Here is an 18,926-nt window from a genome sequence, read left to right as displayed (position 1 = left end):
GAAGGCACAAGTATAAAAGGCTACTACAATTTATCAAAATATTATTACATATGCTATCATAACATAGCATAACAATGCGGTACAATGCGGGATATTGTTCTCGGAGGCTGGCATTGCCTAGCCAGATGTCCTCCCAGAAACGAATTTCTGACCCGTCTTTAATCGCGAATGATCCAAAACAAAAAAGATGTTTCTTTGCCGCCATTAGACCAGCCCAAAAGTGTAAGTCACCAGGTTTTCAATAGGCTTGAGACACGGCCTTTTGACCTAGATACTTGTTGCACAGGAGGGTTTGCCAAACGACATCCTCAGTAAGTAGTTTGAATAACCATTTACTAAGTAAGGTATCATTCTTGACTCGCAGGTCATGAATACCAAGGCCACCTTGATCTTTTGGCCTACAAATCACACTCCATTTGACCAACATGTACTTTTTCTTTTCACTCTCTCCTTGACAAAAGAACTTGGATCTGAGATAATCCAGCCTTTGCAAGACCCCTTTAGGGAGTTGAAAAAAGGAAAACATATAAAGAACCATATTTGTGAGGACAGAATTGTTCAAGACCAACCGTCCTCCAACACAGAGCGATTCGCCTTTCCAGCTGCTCAACCTTTTCTCTAAGCGCTCCTCAATATGTTTCCACTCCGCATTGGTGAGATGCAGGTAATGTATCGGAATTCCTAAATATTTTATTGGAAATTGGCCTTGCGCACAACCAAACAGGTCAAGATAACCAGCCGCCGCCTCACTGGCTTCCCTAAAGCAGAAAAATTCACTTTTATGGAAGTTAATTTTAAGGCCCGACATTTGCTCAAATGCTGAAAGCAAAAGTTCCAAGTTTCGAGCCTTATCCAGGTCATGTTCCATAAAAAGAATTGTATCATCAGCTTATTACAGAACAGAGAGTCCACCATCCACAAGGTGTGGCACTACACCTGTAGTCTGATCGTCCTGCTTGGCGCGTTCAATCAAGATAGCCAGCATGTCAGCAACATTTTTAAATAACATTGGAGACATTGAGTCACCCTGACGTAGACCTTTTTTTTGTTTGAAATACATCATCATTGACTTTGACAGCCATACTACCTCCAGTAACAAAATTTTGGATCCACTGGCACTTATCAGAGAATCCTTTTCTCAGGGCCTGTTGAAGAAAAGACCAGTTGACCTTGTCATAGGCCTTTTCAAAGTCAATTTTGAAAACTACTCCACTCATGTTTTGCACTATAGAAGTGAATGTTTTGCACTATAGATAGTGTTTGGTATTCCCCTAATAAAGTAGTCTATAATATTTCAGGTTAGAATTCTAGAGCATGGGGCTAGAAAATGGATAAGAGGTGCTTACTGATTAAATTTTACAAAGCTTTGATTGCGTAGAAAGACAAGTGAGTTTCTAGCAGGCCCGTATAATGCCTGGCCCGCAAAATAACCGAAAAAATACGGGTTCGCATGAAAAAGCTGCCCGATATAGACCCTATATCGGGCTGTGACCTGTAAAATTTTGTGATGCAAGTTTATTCCGCCGTTTACTCCTCTATATTTTACAGATTGGTTAGAGTTGGCCTTAGGACAAGATGACGCTCATCAGACCAGGAAGATATTTCTATGCCTTTCTTCACCTGGGTTCTTTCCTGCCCAAAAGTCCAAAGATCAATGTTTTGGCACTTATTGACAAAATTCATTTTCTCTCAAATTTTGTTACTTATGCCAACGGCTATGCGGGGTCTGCTCGGCCGCAGCCCGCGTCGGCCCGCAAAATCGTTTTTTCGCGAACTATAAACGAGTTTTGTGGGTCGACGTTTTACGGGATCCGCTAGAGATGCTCTAATGATTCGGCCCTTTTTCTTTTTCCTTTTTTTAAATAATACAATGCTTCGGTCCTAGTACACTGTTTCAGGCTACACGGTTTAATCAGCCTACGCTTCTTGCAATGCTTTGGCTTTGGGAGAAGTTACACTGTTTAATCAGTGCACTCGCGGCAGGCCAGGACAAGCATGCATACATGTGGTGCTTTCTCTCCCTCTTTCTGATGCCTCCTTCTCCTGCGCAAAGTCCTTTTTACCGGAGCCGGGAGCTACCGGTGGTTCCCCAACCAATGAAAGCATGCCATCTTAAAGGTTGTCAGAAGTTGTATATATGTATTGCGTTATTTCCTTCATTTAGGTCAGTGTATTCCATCAGATTGAGTCCACCCACATGATTTGATCAGTTGGGCCCACCCACGTGATTTCAACCACAACCCTCACTGTACTCCTGGGGCATGTCTCACTTCACACACAGACAGCTATACTCACATAGCAATGTCAGCTTTATTTTTTCAACAGATCACCCTCTCTCACTTAATTGATTTAAAATATTTCAAAACACATATTTGAATTTTAAAACTATTTATTTTTCAAATTTCATGGAACTGATTTGTTTTCTTAAAAAACATATTTCAATTCTTTCAAAAACATATTTCACTAAAGCGTGAAACTTGTATTACAAAAGAGTGGCATAAGCAATTTTAAAAAACATTGCAATCATTTTTGAGAATTATATAACACTTCCACAGGCTAAAATAATCTAGTTTCACCACATTGATACATAAATTTCACATAAACCATTTCACATAAATTAGTTTAACAATTTGCAACACCACATTGAAATATAATTCAGCGAAGTAATTACATATATTTCAGGGAAGTAATTTCATATTTTTCAATACATATCTCACTGAAATAACAAGTTACAAATATGAGAAATAGCAGTTTCATATATTTCAGACAAGTAATTTCATATATTTTCATAGAAATTAGTTTCACAACTTGCAACACCACATTGAAATGTATTTCAGGGAAGTAATTTCATATTTTTCAATACATATCTCATTGAAATAATAAGTTACAAATATGAGAAGTAGCAGTTTCATATATTTTGCACAGCTCAACTAAACATAGCTATTTCAATTCATATCTCACTGAAAATCATTCCAATCATTTTGAGAAATATATAATACTTCCACAAACTGAAATAATCCAGTTTCACCAGATTGAAATGTAAATTTCACATATATTCCACAAATCATTTCACATAAATTTGTTTCACAACTTGCAACACCACAATCAAATATATTACAGGGAAGTAATTACATATATTTCAGAGAATAATTTCATATATTACACAGAAATGAGTTTCACAACTTGCACCAACAAATTGAAACATAAATTTCATAGATCTTGCACAGATCAACCACACACAGGTACATAGATATCAGCAAAATGAGTTTCAGCAAATATCATTTGCACAGATATGCACAATCTGTAGGGATTTATCTGTGTGAGGACATCAAGTAGTTATTTATACTAACTACTACGAGCAAGAACTGACTAAGAGGATAGCAATTACGAAATTTTACTGATCTTCGTCCTCCTTGCCAGATCCCAGAGGAGTGGTGGCAGAGGCGCTCCTCAACACTGGCCGTCGACATCGTGCGGATCTGGACGACGACGTCGAGTGGATCTGGTCGATGCAGGGTACGAGCGCTGACCGGGCTAGATGGGGACGAACCTGTCTCGCTGGATCTCATTGGAGCATGAGGGCTTTTGTACTTGTACGCGTGGTGGTCGCCATGGCCGGCGCCGGCCGGGGAAGGAGGATCCAGCGGCGGGGTGGCTGGTCGGCGCCGTCGCCCATGACGGCGTCCGACAGCGACGTCCAGACGGCGGGGCCGGCCGCGGGGTCGGGGGCCGTCCAGGTGAGAAGCTGGGCGCGAAGAGGAACGGCGCCGGCGGCCGTGAGGGAGAGGACGAGCGTGGCGGCGCCGGCCATGGGTGAGAGGAGGCGAGCCAGTGTGCGGGATCGAGAGGATATGGGATCGAGACGTGGGTTCCATCTTGTATTGCATCTGTATAGGTCTCGTATACTGGAATCGGTGGGGAAAAAGAAATTTTGTGGGGTCCAGCCGCACGAATCTAGAAGCATTGCGAACGGTGGATTTTCAACCGGTAGCTCCCTGAACCGGTAAAATAACTTAGTCGCTCCTCCTGTCTCTTCGCCTTCTACATCTCCGGCCATCCGCCTCTTCTCTTCCCGAGTTAATTGCACAGAGATACTATAATTGGCCGGGGAAGGAGGATCCAGCGGCGGGGTGGCTGGTCGGCGCCGTCGCCCATGACGGCGTCCGACAGCGACGTCCAGACGGCGGGGGCGGCCGCGGGGTCGGGGGCCGTCCAGGTGAGAAGCTGGGCGCGAAGAGGAACGGCGCCGGCGGCCGTGAGGGAGAGGACGAGCGTGGCGGCGCCGGCCATGGGTGAGAGGAGGCGAGCCAGTGTGCAGGATCGAGAGGATATGGGATCGAGACGTGGGTTCCATCTTGTATTGCATCTGTATAGGTCTCGTATACTAGAATCGGTGGGGAAAAAGAAATTTTGTGGGGTCCAGCCGCACGAATCTAGAAGCATTGCGAACGGTGGATTTTCAACCGGTAGCTCCCTGAACCGGTAAAATAACTTAGTCGCTCCTCCTGTCTCTTCGCCTTCTACATCTCCGGCCATCCGCCTCTTCTCTTCCCGAGTTAATTGCACAGAGATACCATAATTGGGGCATTAGGTGCGGATTGATGCCATTTTTCGTAATTTTTACATGTTTGGGACAGTCTGTTGCAAAATAGTCTAAACCATGTATAACAGTGTATTGATGGTGTATCTGACGGTTGGGGCCCGCCTGTCAAGTGCTGACGTGGCTTGTTCTTTTGCAAAAAAGACTTTCACTTTTTATTTAATCACGCATCCATCCCATATTAGCCGAAAAAGGGCCTGCCAGAAAAAAATTACGAAATTTTGTGGGTCCAGCCGCACGAATCTAGAAGCATTGCAAACGGTGGATTTTCAACCGGTAGCTCCCTGAACCGGTAAAATAACTTAGTCGCTCCTCCTGTCTCTTCGCCTTCTACATCTCCGGCCATCCGCTTCTTCTCTTCCCGAGTTAATTGCACAGAGATACCATAATTAGGGCATTAGATGCGGATTGATGCCATTTTTCGTAATTTTTACATGTTTGGAACAGTCTGTTGCAAAAATAGTCTAAACCGTGTATAACAGTGTATTGATGGTGTATCTGACGGTTGGGGCCCGCCTGTCAGGTGCTGACGTGCCTTGTTCTTTTGCAAAAAAGACTTTCACTTTTTATTTAATCACGCATCCATCCCATATTAGCCGAAAAAGGGCCTGCCAGAAAAAAAATTACGACAAAACTACTGAACGCGAGCGCGGCGATGATTCGAACTAGCGGCGGGGAGTTCCAAGCGTGAGAGCGCTGCCACCACGCTGCCGCACCATTTGCTTCCTATTGCACACGTGCCTGCTTTTATAACTTGACGTGTTTAGTTTTTTTTGTATATGTTTTTTTTCGTGTCTCTTTTAGCTTTTCTCATATTTTGGGTATTCTTCGAACAGTATAGCCCGGCGATACTGCAGCCTTTGCTTCATATGGCACACATATGGCCTTTTATACTTCGGATCATTTCGTTCTTTTTTTTATATGTTTTTCTTCGTGTCTCTTTTAGCTTTTCTCATATTTTGGGTATTTTTCGTACCGTATAGCCCAGCACTATTGCACGCTTTGCTTCATACGGCACACATATAGCCTTTTATACTTTGGATCATTTTGTTATTTTTTTGTATATGTTTTTTTCGTGTCTCTTTTAGCTTCTCTCATATTTTGGGTATTCTTCTGACCGTATAGCCCGGTGCTACTGCACGCTTTGCTTCATACGACACACATATAGTCCTTTTATACTTCGGATCATTTCATTAATTTTTCGTGTTTTTTTAGCTTTTCTCAGATTTTCCAGCGAGCGGCGGGGGTTGGGGCAACGGCCCTGTGTGGCTACTGCTCCGGCTATGGGCGGCGGCGGTGGTGAGGTGGCTCGGCTCTCTAGGTGTGGAGGCTTTCATTCGCCGTGTCGGCATCACGGCAGCTCGGCGGGCGGGCTGCGGCGACAACTGGCTTTCCAGCGTCAGCTCGTTTCGACCTTCGATCCCTCACCTTGTCGTCCGGCCGCTATCTTCCTCGAAGGGTTGGCCCTCCCCCCAACTGCGGTCCGTCACTCGTCTCGCACCCGGTAGCATGACCTAGCTCGTCTCGCACCCGGCAGCAGGAGGGGCCGCCCCAGAAATATGATACGCACACTGCCTATGGCCCGAAGAATACCCAAAATCCGAGAAGCTAAAAGAGACACGAAAGAAAACATATACAAAAAAAGATCCGAAGTATAAAAGGTTATACATGTGCCATATGAAGCAAAAGGTGCAGTAGCGCCGAGCTATACAACCCGAAAAATACCCAAAATCTAAGAAAAGCTAAAAGAGACATGAAAAAATAACGAAATGATCCGAAGTATAAAAGGCTATATGTGTGCCATATGAAGCAAAGGGTGCAGTAGCGCCTGACTATACGGTCCGAAGAATACCTAAAATATGAGAAAAACTAAAAGAGACGCGAAAAAAACATATGTGAAAAAATAACGAAATGATTCGAAGTATAAAAGGCAATATGTGTGCCATATTATGAAGGAAAGGGTGCAGTAGCGCCAGGCTATAAGGTCCGAAGAATACCCAAAATATGAGAAAAGCTAAAAGAGATACGAAAAAAAGGTATATGTGAAAAAAAAACTAAACGAAGCAACGTATAAAAGGAAGCACCTGTGCCACAGGAAGCAAACGTTGCTGTTGCGGAGTGGCGGTGCCCGCACGCTTGGAACGCAGCGTCGCGGGTTCGAATCCTTGCCGCGCGCGAGCACGTTAAATTTTCGTCGGTGTTGTTTTTGGTAGGCCCATTTTTCGGCTAACAAGGGATGGTTGTGTGATTAAATAAAAAGTGAAGGTCTTTTTTGCAAAAGAACAAGCCACGTCAGCACCTGACAGGCGGGCCCAGCTGTCAGATACACCATCAATACACTGGTATACGCGGTTTAGACTATTTTGTAACAGACTGCCTCAAATATGGTACTGATATAGAAAAATTATGAAAAATGGCACCAATCCGCATTCAATACCTTAATTGTGGTACCTCTGTGCAATTAACTCTCTCTTCCCTGTCATGCTCATCCTCATCACCTCATGGATCGATCCTAGCCAGTTGTGGTAAAAGTAAAACAGCCAGTCTCTACAAGTCATCGAGCTTGTGCATGCATGGTAGCCTGCTTGTGCTTGTGGAGGACAGCATGCTCACTGAGAGCGGCGTCCCGGACAATTAACTAACTGCTCGCTTGGGAACGGCGGCGTCCACCCGCACTACACAGTGTTTCCGCGGAGGTGCGCCGGCCGTCCAGCAGGAGGACGTAGCGGCGTCGTCCATCCGCACGACGGCGTCCCCACGGAGGGCGGAGTCCTGCGCGCTACCGGACGGCGTCATCCACCTGCACGACGGCGTACCCGGCCGTGGAGGCCGGCGTCCTGCAGGGCGCTCGCCGACGAGGTCGTCAACCTGCACGACGGCGTGCCCGGCCGTGGAGGCCGACGGTCCACTCGAGCACAGCGGTGGCGCCGGCAAGACACTTGGTCGTTTGGTCGTGAGAGACGGCGGCGTCCAGGTGGTCGCGGAGGAAGTCGAGGTCGTCGCTCGCTCGCGTCGGACGGCCATGCGTTCGCGGAGGACGCAACATGCATGCAGACGTAACGAACATCTCATGGCCAAACCACTACGTACGGTTACACACAAGCACACTATCACGTCACCGATCAACGCGGATCTCCGAGCCGGAGATCCTGAGGTCCGTCCTGCCTTCGGACGCTGCATGTTATCGCTTAACAGTGGCATGGCGGCGCTTGACGACCAGTTTGCCGGCAAAGTGCTGGTGGTAACCATCAACGGCGACCGGTGAGGGAGTCCCGGATTACGGGGTCCTCGGGTGTCCAGATCAACTAATGTGGGCCGGATTGATGGGCCGTGAAGATACAAAATAAAAGGTCCTCCCTCGTGTTCGGATTGGACTTTCCTTTGCGTGGATGTCAAGATTGGCGTTCGGATCTGTAGATTCCTTCCTCTGTAACCCTAGGTCTCTTCGGTATTTATATAAACCGGAGGGGTTAGTCCATAGGGGATCATCATAATCATACCAGCTAGACATCTAGGGTTTAACTACTACGATCTCGAGGTAGATTGACTCTTGTAACATTCATATCCATCTAGATCAATCAAGCAGGAAGTAGGGTATTACCTCCATTAAGAGGGCCCGAACCTGGGTAAACATTGTGTCCCTCGACTCCTGTTACCATCGATCCTAGACGCACAGTTCGGGACCCCCTACCCGAGATCTGCCGGTTTTGACACCGACATTGGTGCTTTCGTTGAGAGTTTCACTGTGTCGTCCGCAGAAGGTTCGATGACTCATCCGATCATCAACAACAATGCCGCTTCTGAGGAAGCTTTCCTCCCCGGCCAACTCTTCGCGTTCGGTGGCTTCATGCTACGTGCCAACTCGGCGGACCACCTTGAGCAGATCGATGGCTTCTCTCCTATGGTTCGGAAATTTAAACTATGTCGTTGATATCCACAGAGATTTGACCTTCGAAGGGTTCGCTGCTCCAATCCCCGCTCCGGTCATAGAACCAGAGCAACCTTCTGAAGCCGAAGACGGGAATCTAGAACCCGCCGGACTTTCCGCCCCCAGGAAACTCATAATCGGGAGCCCGGAGTCGACGATGTCATCGGCAGACCCGGACACTAGCCGGGTTCTCCCTACTACGGGAGAGCCTGATTCTACTCCGGATACTAACGCCGAACTCCGTGAATCTATGGAAAGTGAGCACGAATAGGAGGCGCTCGCCCCTCCTGGCGCCGATGATCCTTGCCTCCCTATCCACCCGTCACCCTTAAGCGAGGCCCTGGAATTAATGCGGTCCCTCGATATTACAGAGGAGCCACTGTCGAATTACGCCCAGCCCGGACTAGGGGCTGAGAGCGGGGAATTTTACATCCCACCCACCACCCACTTCATAGCCACTGTCGAGGATTTAACTGACATGCTGGACTACGCTTCCGAACACATCGATGGTATGAGCGACGATGCCGGAGACAATCAGGGCCAAAACCCACCGCTTACCAGACACTGGACGGCCACCTCCACATATGATGTGTATATGGTGGACATACCTAAAGAGGACGATGATGGTGAAGGCAAAAAGGACTCGGCCGAGGACCAACCCGCCGATGTACCACCAAAATGTCGACGCCCGCGCCGCCGCTCAAAATTGCGTCACCCCAAAGATAGCAACACCGGCACTTAAGATAATAACACTCCGGAAAACGCCGAAGACCATGAAGCCCCCGTCGAGCCTACATCTGATCAGGATGATCAGGAGGAGGGGCAGGTTAACCGCGATGATGCGGTCGAAATCGAAGACTCAGAAGATAGTAACTACTTGCCAATCTCCGAGGATGAGGTGAGCCTCGACGACGAAGACTTCATCGTGCCAGAGGAGCCCTTTGAACAGGAGCGCTTTAAGCGCCAGCTAATCGCAACAGCAAGAAGCTTAAAACAGAAGCAGCAACGGCTTCAAGCCGAACAGGATACGCTCAACGACAGATGGATTCAAGTTCTAGCAGCCGAAGAATACAGATTGGAACGCCCAACGAAGAGCTACCCAAAGCGTAGGCTACTACCGCAGTTTGACGACGAGGCCCTTGAGCCAATACCGCCAAAGTACACTATGCTGATGAGCCCGACCGACCACCACATGGACGGGACAGAACAACTACTCACACCGAACACAAGACCGCGCCACCTCACCGTAGAGGCAAGGAGACAGCGGCACCAGGCTACACCTACGACCTGCGTCGGGACCTGGACAATATAGATCCGGCCAGACCAGATCTATCTATGGGTCAAGGGGGCGTGCCCCAGCGCGAGACAAGGGCCATCAAGCCCGGCGCGACAATCGCAACCTCACCTAAGCGGAAAACCGAATACGGATGCCATCCGAACTTCAGCGCGATATTGCCCGATACAGAGGCGCCGCACACCCCCTATGTTTCATCGATGAAATGATAGAGCACCAGTTCCCTGAGGGGTTCAAACCCGTGAATATCGAATCATACGATGGAACAACTGATCCCGTAGTATGGATTGAAGACTTCCTTCTCCATATCCCCATGGCTCGTGGGGATGATCTCCACGCTATCAAATACCTCCCACTAAAGCTAAAGGGGCCAGCTCGGCACTGGTTAAACAACCTCCCAGAAAACTCCATTGGTAGCTGGGAAGACTTGGAGGATGCCTTTAGAGACAACTTCCAAGGTACCTACATCCGGCCTCCAGACGCTGATGACCTTAGTCACATAATCCAGCAACCCGGAGAGTCAGCCCGGAAGCTCTAAACCAGGTTCTTAATTAAAAAGAACCAAATTGTCGACTGTCCGGAGCCGAAGCCCTTGCGGCCTTCAAACACAGTGTCCGTGACGAGTGGCTCACCCGACACCTCGACCAAGAAAAACCGAAGTCCATGGCAGCCCTTACCGCACTCATGGCCCGCTTTGGCGTGGGAGAAGATAGCTGGCTAGCTCGTAGAAGCAATAGCAACAGCGACCCTGGCACCTCTGAAGCCAGAGATGGCAACGGTAAGCCAAGACGCAATAAACATAAGCGTCGAAACAACAATGAAAATACAGAAGACACGGCGGTCAACGCCGGATTCAGTGGCCCTAGAGCCGGACAACAGAAGAGACTGTTCAAAGGAAACAAGGACGGTCCATCCAGCCTAGACAAAATACTGGATCGGCCCTGCCAGATTCATGGCACCCCGGACAAACCTGCCAATCACACCCACATGAGTTGCTGGGTCTTTAAGCAGGCCGGTAAGATAAATACCGAACACAAGGGAAAAGAGCCGCCAAGTGAGGACGAGGAAGAACCTCGCCCACCGAACACAGGAGGTCAGAAGAAATTCCCCCCTGACGTGAAAACAGTGAATATGATATATGTCACTCACATCCCGAAAAGGGAGCGCAAATGCGTGCTAAGGGACGTCTACGCCATAGAGCCAGTCGCCCCAAAATTCAACCCCTGGTCGGCTTGTCCGATCACTTTCGACCGTAGGGATCACCCAACCAGTGTCTGTCATGGAGGTTCGGCAGCCCTGGTCCTGTACCCAATCATCGACGGGTTCCATCTCACCCGAGTCCTTATGGACGGTGACATCAGCCTCAACTTGATTTATCAAGACACGATCCGCAAAATGGGCATCAACCCATCACGAATCAAGCCAACCAATACTACCTTTAAAGGAGTTATACCTGGAGTAGAGGCCCGTTGCACAGGCTCCATCACACTGGAAGTGGTCTTCGGTTCGCTGAACAATTTATGAAGCAAGGACTTAATCTTTGATATAGTCCCTTTCCGGAGTGGCTATCACGCCCTACTCGGACGGACGGCTTTCACCTGCTTCAATGCGGTCCCGCATTATGCTTATTTAAAGCTCAAAATGCCCGGACCCCGTGGCGTTATCACATTTAATGGGAACATGGAGCGTTCACTCCGTACCAAGGAAACAACCGCGGCCTAGCTAGCAGCCGAGGTACAAAGCGGCTCTGTCAAGCCGCACACGCCAGGGGCTATTGAGCCTTAGGACTATAATAAGTGACCTCGGTCCGTTCTGCATAGCAATAGCTCGACCAGCCCAGAGTTGGATTAGCAGTTTTGCCTTCGTCAATTGCCACACATATACGCGGCTCACGTACCGCGTGTACATCACTACGCACTCAAAATACCTTGGGCTATGACGGAGGAACCATTCGAATAGGTCCACAGTACGCTCGACCCTACGCGACCTTAATCTTCCTCTACATTTCTCTTACTACAGGTGTGTTCAGGCGTGGCTACTCCACGGCGGTACAAGGACTCCTTCGGAGCTGGGCCTCATATAGGCAACCGAGGGCCGTTCACCTCAAGGAACCTCTCTTACAAAGGTGAAAGCGACACAGACGTGCGACAGGGTGTCCAAAGGATTCGAATCTTTAAAGACCACCTGTTGGGGATATTACTACTGGGCGTAAACCGGCCTATCCGGGCCGGGTTAACTTCATCAGTAGTTGTGTCACACCCTAGCTAGTTCATGCATTAGAGTGTTGCATCATGTCTATTCTTCAACAGAAACCTGAAATGGGGATGACAGAACCCCCAGCCCCCTCTGAAACCAACTAGGGTTTACTAAAAACTTTTTCAATGAACCTGAAATGCCCTTCTAAAATGCCCATCATTTTTGTCTTGGCTCAGAACCTCTGCCAAAAGTAGTGCACATTTTCCTAGGTCATCTTAGGGTCTTTGAATTAAATCATAAATATTTGAATTTGGGCCTTTAAAATTATATAAAATATTGCAAATGCCCAAATATTCCCAAACAGAAATGTTTCATGTTGGAAATAATCCAACCATGGACCAGGAGCAGTTTGGTGATTTTTGGAGCCATCTAAGTATTTTTAAAAACTCCACAAAGTTGCAGAAAAATAGAAAAGGGGAAATAACAAAAGACTTACCTGGCGCCCAGCACCCGGCCCACCTGCCGGCCCAGCCTAGCGCCGCGCCAGCGAGCTGCTTGCCGGCCAGGCAGGCAGGCAGGTGCCCGACGGCGGCCGCAGCGTGCGCCACGCAGCTGGCCGTCGCCCTGCTTCACCTCCTCGCCTCGTTGCTGGTTGGATGAACTCCACGTCGAGCCGTGAACCCCCAGGACACCTTCATTCTCCCCCAACTCCTCTCTCTCGCGTTCCCCCGCCATGGCCGACGCCATCGCCGCCACCCCCTCGCCGTAGCCACGCCCTCCGTCAACCCAACGGCGCGCCACCGTGTCCAGGAGCTCCGCCACCCTCCTCTCCTTCGAGCAAGCCGAGCCCCGAGCGCTCGCAAGGCCCGAGTCCACCGCATCGACCTCGACCGAACCGCCGTCGCCGGAGATCCCCTTCAACACCGTCGTCGCTCCGGCCCGTCCCCGGCCGCACCAAGTGTTTCGTCGAACTCCCTGTGAGCTTAACCATCTTCCCCTCCCTTCTTTTCTTGCTCCTGAGCTATGTAGTGACCTCCCGGAGCTCAACCGCACCCACCGCCGTGGAGCTCGTCGTCGACGTGCTCCCGGTCACCCTCCGGCCACCACTTGGTGTCCATCGTGCTCACCACGTCACGTAGCACCTAACCAACTACTCCCCGCACCTCACCGACCCCTCTAGCCTCAAGTTCACCTTCGGCCGAACTCCGGTGGCCGCCAAAGTCGCCGCCGGCGCCAACTCCGGCCACCCCGACCCCAACGGACTCCACCAAGAGCTGCGGCTCGTCCTCAGCTCCACTCCGATGGCCTTCGCGACCCATTTGGTGCCCGGAACGGCCAAAACCACTTCCGCTGCCACGTCGGGCTCGCCGGCGGCTAAACTCCGGTGCAGTCGACCTGGCTTTGACCGCGGATGGGCCCTGGTTGACTCCGATGAGTCAATGACAGGTGGGGCCCAGCCCTGTTAACTAAATAGGTTTAGTTTTAATTAAACTTTAACTAAACTAATTACCCTGACACCCTGGACCCACAGTCAGGTTTGACCTGGACGTCTCCGTTGACCCTGACGTCATTCTGACGCATGGCTGACGCAATAAATTAATTTCTGGATTTATTCTAATATAGGAAATTCCAGAATATAGTTTAAACTTCAAAAATTCATAACTTTTAATCTGTAACTCCAAATCAAACAAGTTATATATGAAAAATGATCAGAAAAATCCAATCTATCCATCTGTACTGTTTTCATGCATGATTAAACAAGTTAACTTGCTGTTTAATGCAGAACAAGATAAAACACTTTAAAGGGCCATGTATGAGTTTGAAATTTGAATCTTTGGTTCAAATTGGTTCAAACCCTTCTGGTCTTAGTTGCATTAGCCCAACACACTCATATTGCCATGTTTCATGCATGCATCATATTGTCGCACATTGTTTGGTGATGGTTGTGTATCGGTGTTCTTTGCGGCAGGTTCTGCCTCCGAGGAGTACCGTGATTACCCTAGCGAAGAACCATATCAGTGCATCGAACCATCAGGCAAGCAACCAACCATTTGATCATATCGATACAATCCCATGTTCTCGCTCTTGCTCTCTTGTACTGCATTAAGACAACGCGTTTCAAACTGCCGTGTGCTGCGGTAGTTGAACCCATTTCCTCTGCATGACCTATCATTGCCACAGTAACTAGATGAAACCCACTAGCATGTGTAGGAGTTGATTGAGCCATATGTATGTGTTGTTCCTACCTTGCTATGCCTGCTATGCTTAGAGTCATGTCAGGTCTAGTTCATCTGGGTGATGGGATAGAGTGAAATGATCATGTCGGTAATGAGAGTGATGTGGTGAACACGATTTGGTAAAGGTATCGATGAGAGGCCATGTAGGAGTACATGGTGGGTTGTTTCATTGAAGCCGACCTTAAGCACTGGGATCTGTATGTGTGATTTAAGAATCAGCTACTACCATACATTGGGCCCGAAACCAATGGACCCTCTCGGCTCCTTATTCACCCTAGTTCTCTGTCCAGGAGTTGCAAGTAGTTTCTGGTGTTTGTAGCCTACTGGAGGCCGTGGACAGCGCTGACCGTAGGGGTGGGCTGTGATGCGGTAGGTACGTGGCACGGTGTACCGATTACCCGTTAGGTATCTCGGGAACCCTGTACACATCGTTCGGGGCCGTATGGGAAACCTCGGCCGGACTCCCTGCGGATGGAACCTGGATAGGCGATAAACCTGGATTAGATACTTAGGTGATTAGGTAGGTCGTGGCCAACACCCACGTTGGGCTTCCGCTTGAAGGTTGCCGAGTACATGTCGTGTAAACGACGGTAAGTGGTGAGAGCGTGTATGAAGAAGTACACCCCTGCAGGGTTATCATGATCTATTCGAATAGCCGCGTCCGCGGTAAAGGACTACTTGGTTGCCTATACAGTTCATAGACAAGTAAATGGAAACTACTAAAAGCCTCAAGATAAGTGTGCGTGCCGAGGATGGCTCTTCCGTGGGAAGACGGAGGTGGATCCTCGGTAGTGTATTGAAGTGGTGAGTAGTGGACTCGTGTGCGCAAAACCATTTCAAGTTGGAGTCTCGTAGGATAGCCTAGCCAAGAGTCAAAGCTGGCTTGCTGCAATAACCCCACCAACCCTTCTTGATAAAGTGCATGTATGTAGGATCTAATGTAAGTCTTGCTGAGTACCTTTGTACTCATGTTTCTATAATTTACATTTTTACAGAAGACGCTGCAACCCCTTCTGATGGGTTCTTCGTAGACGTTGATATCAATGAGTAGGCTAAGGCCCAGGTGGTGATCCTGAGCTTGTGAAGGACCACGTAGTATAGCTAGGCTTTCCAAGCCTCTTTTATTTTACTAGTTGTCTGTACTCAGACAAGTTACTTCCGCTGCTGGTTTGTATGACTGTATGACTTGAATGCTGGGTCGTGTGACCCGTACCTATGTGTATGTTATGTATGGCTCTCTGAGCCTTAAATAAAGTACTTGTGTCGTAGAGTCATGTTGTGATGCCTTGTTGTATTTGCATATATCGAGCATATTGTGTGTATGATTGAAATGCTTGGTATGTGTGGGATCTGACTATCTAGTTGTTTATCTTTAGTAGCCTCTCTTACCGGGAAATGTCTCCTAGTGTTACCACTGAGCCATGGTAGCTTGCTACTGCTCTGGAACACTTAGGCTGGCCGGCATGTGTCCTTCTTCGTTCCTGTGTCTGTCCCTTCGGGGAAATGTCACGCATTGAGTACCGGAGTCCTGTTAGCCCGCTACAGCCCGGTTTACCGGAGTCCTGCTAGCCCAGTGCTACAGCCCGGACCCACTTGCTGATGACCGACACGTTCGATGCTGGGTCATGGATGCCTGTCCCTGTAAGTCTGTGCCACTTTGGGTTTACGACTAGTCATGTCAGCCCGGGCTCCTTATCATATGGATGCTAGCGACACTATCATATACGTGAGCCAAAAGGCGCAAACGGTCCCGGGCAAAGGTAAGGCGACACCCGTGGGGATACCGTGCATGAGGCCGCAAAGTGATATGAGGTGTTACATGCTAGATCGATGTGACATTGAGTCGGGGTCCTGACAAGTTGAGTATATTAAAGCCCATGAAGGCAGAGGGGGGCTCAAAGCCCATAGTCGGTTCAAGGCCTGTAGCCGTAAACCGGCGTCGGTATGTAACTTGTATTGTAAGTTAGGAATAAGTAGAGACCAAACCGGACACGTCTATGAGCCGGTGTTGGGACTCTGTAAACCAACGGGCGTCACCCATGTATATAAGGGGACGACCCGGCAGCGGTTCAAGGACAACAAACAACAACTCGAGACTTAGGCGAAGCTTGTTTGCTCCCTAGTCATCGAAACCCCATCAATTCCATCACAACTAGACGTAGGCTTTTACCTTCATCGAAGGGGCCGAACTAGTATAAACTCTCTTGCGTCCCTGTGTCCGCTTTAAACCCTTCAAGCTAACCCGTCGCGATGGCTCCATGACCAAGTCCTTTCATGAGGACATCTGTCGTGACAAAACCACGACAGTTGGCGCCCACCATGGGGCTATCACACGATGGTTTCAAGTTCTTGGAGGGCAACTTCGAAGGACTCAAGGGCTACGCTGTGGGCCGGATGACCAAGAGTCGTCGTGGCAAGCTCTACATCGACGATGCAGGCTGGGCCCCCGAGGCCGGCTCGATTGAGTACGGGTACCGGGTCCGCTTTGGTGGCATACACGTCTTCATTGGCAAGATCGGTGAACCGGGCCCTGAGCTGGACATCTGCACCGACCTCGTCGAAATGGCTCAGCATGCGCGATCTGCCCAGGTTAAACCGGCCGTGAAGCGTGCCTTCGTGGGAGTCATCCATGGAGGAGACTATGAGGATGGATCGGAATCTGGTGGCGAGACCATCGTTTATTCCGGCGACGAGTCATCAGCCGGAGAAACCGAATCGTTGTATCAGTTACAAGACGGCCGGATTGGGGGCTTTTCCGATGGCGACAGTATTCCGGACACCTCTGATCTGCCCAACCGGGTTGGAATATTCATGGCCGGTACACAGGCCATGATCCACTCTTCGACCGCAACAGCCATGATCTCCGGGTCAGTAGCGGCGACAGCTGCCGGGGCAGGAGGCCCTGTGCGCTCGCTGGCTCAAGTTTTGTCTGATCTGTTTGATACGTTCGCTACGCTTATGGCAGAGGCTAACCCAGCGGATCAGGACACCCACAACGCAGAAATTGCAAAGGTGAGGGAATAGATCACTCAGGCCAAGGCCAACCTAGCAGCTGAAGATGCCAGGATGACTGCAGAGCGGGCCGCTTGGGATGCGCAGGCCTATAGGCTTATGCTGGATCAGAACGCATCACATGAAGTCCTAAAGAGGAAGCATCGATCTTGTTTGCCTCCGGTTTTCGAAGCCAGAGATCTCTTTAACACCCCAGGAGCGGGAACCAGTAATCCACCGATGGTAAACCGGGCGGAAGCACCAGGGACGGGCGCACCGGTTCAGCCTCGCTTGATGGATCCGCCTCGTCAGAACACTATTGTACCTCAGGCTGTCCCGACACCTCCAGGTCATTACTCCAACCCGATGGACAACCTTGTTGCTGCAGCTGCACGACTGAAGGCCATCCCAATTGAAGGTGATTCGCCGCAGGCGGTGGAAACGCACCGGGTTAAGGAGCTTCTTCGGACAGCTTTGATCCAACAAGAAGCGTACTCGTATAGCCGTGACCGCATCCACTCCACCCCTCGCCCAAGCCAGAGCTATAGCAGGCGTATGGATGAACCGGCCGTATCAAGTAATGCACGAATCCGTGAAGCACCCCGTGGTAACAACCCGGCGGGTGGTGCTGGTGATGCTCAGGAAGTGGTGGACCGGGCCCGAGCGCGCAGGGAAGCCGAGTTAGCAGCGCAGTATGAGGCTCGTCAGCTTACGCCGGTTCGTCCAACTACCTCAGTCGAGCCTGGTGTTACTTCTAGTTCTTTGGGGGTGCCTTGTCTTGTCCCCGCTTTACGCAATGTGCGCCTGCCCAAGGATTTCAAGGGCCCACGCAAAGTGCCAAATTACACAGCTGATCAGCCTCCAGAGACATGGGTGGAAAGCTATGAGATGGCCATGGAGATGCTTGATGTGGATGATGCGGCGTGTGCAAAGTACTTCACCATGATGCTCGAAGGGACGGTCCGCACTTGGTTAAAAAGTTTACCGGCCAACTCTATCAGTTCATGGGCCCAATTGCGAGCCCGGTTTATCCAGAATTTCAAGGATACATGCAAACAGCCTATGTCGATAGTGGACTTAGCAGCCTGTGTCCAGGAGGAAGGAGAGTTGACGACCCGTTGGGTGCACCGGGTCTCGCAAATTTTGCATTCATCAGACCGTATCAACGTCGATACCGCGGTTATAACCTTGGAAGGCAACTGCCGGTTTGGGCCTCAAAAGTTGAAATTAGGACGGATGAAGCACCATTGCAACGATATGGGGACCCTCATGGCTGCGTTAGTGAAGTATGTTGATTCTGATAGTACCAAGGATCCCGAGTCTGATGATGACAAGACAGGGAAGGGAAAGAAGAACAGCAACTCCAAAGGGCAGCAGCATAACCCGGCAGGTCATGGAAACAGAGGCAAGCGTAAAGCGGATAGCAGCATGGACTTTGTGGCTAATACCAACACGCATGACAAGGGCCAGCCACGCAGGGGTAAACTGCCGAATCGCAGTGGGGCGCCTAATCCTAGCCCGGACCACCTGACTTATCTGTTAAACCAGCCCTGTCCAAAGCACGGGACGAAGGAGATGCCAGCCAACCACCTTTGGAAGGGTTGCTACATTATGCAGGAGTTCAAGAATTCTAATGCTTTCCGGTATGATCACGGATCAGGTGGTGGCTCAAGATCCGGG

The sequence above is a fragment of the Triticum dicoccoides genome, chromosome 1A (genome assembly GCF_002162155.2).
Source record: "Triticum dicoccoides isolate Atlit2015 ecotype Zavitan chromosome 1A, WEW_v2.0, whole genome shotgun sequence".
Lineage (NCBI taxonomy): Eukaryota > Viridiplantae > Streptophyta > Magnoliopsida > Poales > Poaceae > Triticum > Triticum dicoccoides.
This window is presented reverse-complemented; position numbering follows the sequence as displayed.